This window comes from Eriocheir sinensis, unplaced genomic scaffold (assembly GCF_024679095.1).
Source record: "Eriocheir sinensis breed Jianghai 21 unplaced genomic scaffold, ASM2467909v1 Scaffold401, whole genome shotgun sequence".
Lineage (NCBI taxonomy): Eukaryota > Metazoa > Arthropoda > Malacostraca > Decapoda > Varunidae > Eriocheir > Eriocheir sinensis.
Genome location: NW_026111723.1, coordinates 271,271 through 275,325, shown reverse-complemented (window position 1 = coordinate 275,325; position 4,055 = coordinate 271,271).

Below are 4,055 nucleotides of genomic sequence, written 5' to 3'. Positions count from 1 at the left end.
AAACGTACATTTCTAGAAAAATATATATAAAAAGTACACATAAAATTATATAAATACGTATAAAAATATATATACAAAATACACATAAAATAATGTAAATTCGTACCAAAATAAATAAACAAAATAAAACTAGAAGAATGTGAAATTGTATGAAAATAAATATACAAAATACACATAAAATAACGTAAATTTGTATAAAAAACTATACAAAAATACACAAAAGTAATTTAAATTTGTATGAAAATAGATATACAAAATATATATAAAATAAAATAAATTTGTATTGAAATATATATAAAAAATACATAAAATAATGTATATTTGTATCAAAATAATTAAACAAATACGCATAAAATAATGTAAATTTGTTTTAAAATATATAAACAAAATACACATTAAATTATGAAAATACGTATACAAAATATCTACAAAATACACATATAATAATGTAAATTCGTATCAAAATACATAAACAAAATAATAATAAAAAAATGTAGATTTGTATGAAAAAATATATACAAAATACACATAAAATAACGCAAATTTCTATAAAAATATATGTACAAAAACACACATCAAATACTTTAAATTTGTATAAAAATAGATAAACAAAATACACATCAAATAAGGCAAATTTAAAATAAAAAAAAGTACAAAATACACTTAAAATAATGAAAATTTGTATAAACACAACAACACAAATGTACACAAAATGAAGTAAAATTGTATAAAAAATATATATACAAAACACATTAAATAATGTAAATGCGTTTAAAAATATGTATAGAAAATACACATGAAATAATCTAAATTCGTATCAAAATAAATGAAGAAAATACCGATAAATAATGTAATTTTGAATGAAAATATATATAGAAAATACACATAAAATAACGTAAATACAAATAAATATATACACATAAAATAATTTGAATTTGAATGAAAATAAACATAAAAATAAACATAAAATTAGGCAAATTTGTAATGAAATATACATACAAAATACGAATAAATTAATGTAGATTTGTTTCAAAATATATATACGAATATATATATATATATATATATATATATATATATATATATATATATATATATATATATATATATATATATATATATATATACATATTTCTATAGAAATATATATACAAAATACACATGAAATGATGTAAATACGTATAAAAATATATATACAAAATACATATTAAACAATGTAAAAAAAATATCAATAAAAGAATGTGTATTTGTATGAAAATACATATACAAAATACACTTAAAATAACGTAAATTTGTATAAAACTATATACAAAAATACACAAAAATAATTTAAATTTGTATGAAAATAAATATACAAAATACACATAAAATTAGGTAAATTTGTATTGAAATACATATACAAAACACACATAAAATAATGTAAATTTGAATTAAAATATATAAATAAATACACTTAAATTAACGTAAATTTGTATAAAATATATATACAAAATACTCATTAAATAATGTAAATATGTATAAAAAAATATATATACAAAACACAAATAGAATAATGTAAAATCGTATCAAAATAATTTTTTTTTTTACGTTGATTGCCTATTGCGCCGGTAGGCATCTTGTATGAAAAAAGATGCAAAATACCCATAAAATAACGCATTTTTTATAGAAATATATATACCAAAAAACATAAAATATTTAAATTTGTATTACAATAAATATACAAAATGATCATGCAATAAGGTAAATTTGTATTGAAATAGATATGCAAAATACATATAAAACATTGTAAATTTGTTTCAATATATATATACGAATACACATAAAATAACGTAGATTTCTATACAAAGATATATACACCATACACCTAACATGACGAAACTCCGTAGACGAACATGTATCCAAAAGTCATATAAAATAAGGTAAATTCGTTTCAAAATAAATAAACAGAATAAAAATAAAAGAATGTGTATTTGTATAAATATGAATATACAAAACTGTATACAAAAATTAACAAAAATAATTAAATCTGTATGAAAATAGATATACAAAAGACACATAAAATAACTCATATTTTGTATATATAATTAAATTTGTATCAAAATAAATATTCAAAAATTCACACACTATAAGGTAAATTTGTATTGAAATAGATATGCAAAATACATATAAAATAATGTAAATTTTTATCAAAATAGATACGACTACACACAATAAAATAACGTAAATTTTATGAAAATATATATAAATACACATAAAATAATGTAAATACGTAGAAAATATATACAAAATAAACATAAAATAATGTAAATTCGTATCAAAATAAATAATAAAAATTCAATAAAAGAATGTATATTTGTAGGAAAATTTTATATATATATATATATATATATATATATATATATATATATATATATATATATATATATATATATATATATATATATATATATATATATATATATATATATATATATATATATATATATATATATATATATATATATATATATATATATATATATATATATATATATATATATATATATATATATATATATATATATATATATATATATATATATATATATATATATCTATATATATATATATATAAAATACAAATAAAATTACAAAAATTTGTATAATAATATATACAAAAATTAACAAAAATAATTTAAATTTGTTTGAAAATAGATATGCAAAATACACATAAAATTGGGCAAATTTGTATTAAAATACATATACAAAATACCCATAAAATAATGTAAATTTGTATGAAAATATATAAAAAAATACACATAAAATAACGTAAATTTCCATAAAATATATATACAAAATATACATTAAATAATGTAAATATGTATAAAAATATATAGAGAAAATACACAGAATAATGTAAAATCGTATCAAAATAAATAAACAGAATATCAATTAAAAAATGTAAATTTGAATGAAAATAAAGATGCAAAATACCCATAAAATAACGCATATTTGTTTAAAAATATATATAAAAAAATACACATAAAATAATTAAATTTGTATTAAAATAAATATATAAAAGGCACATATAATAAAGAAATTTGTATTGAAATAGATATGCAAAATACACATAAATAATGTAAATTTGTATCAAAATATAAATACGAATACACATAAAATACAGTAAATTTCTATGAAAATATATTCAAAATACATAAAATTATGTAAATAAGTATAAATATCTATATATATATATATATATATATATATATATATATATATATATATATATATATATATATATATATATATATATATATATATATATATATATATATATATATATATATATATATATAAAATAAATAAAATTACGAAAATTTGTATAAAATATATACAAAATACACAAAATTAATTTCAATTTTTGAAAATAGATATACAAAATACATATAATTAGTTAAATTTGTATTTAAATACATGTACAAAATACACATAAGATAATGTAAATTTGTATGAAATGAAAACAAATTCACATAAAATAACGTGCATTTGTATAAAATATATATACAAAATATACATAGAATAATGTAAAATCGTATTAAAATAAATACACAGGATATCAATAAAATAATGTAAATTTGTTTGAAAATAAAGATGCAAAATACCCATAAAATAAAGCATATTTTTTTAAAAATACATATACAAAAATACACATAGAATAATTAAATTTGTATTAAAATTAATATACAAATTTTCATTATTTTAGATGAATTTGATATATATATTTTTTTACTTATTTACATAATTTTATATGTATTTTGAATATTTATTTTCATAGAAATTTACTCTATTTTATGTGTATTCGTATATATATTATAATACAAATTTACATTATTTATGTGTATTTTGCATATCTATTTCAATACAAAGTTTCTTCATTGTATGTGCATTTTGTATATTTATTTTAATACAAATTTAATTATTTTATATGTATTTTTGTATATATATTTTTATACAAATATGTGTTATGATTTGGGTATTTTGCATCTTTACTTTCTTTCATAGTTACATTATTT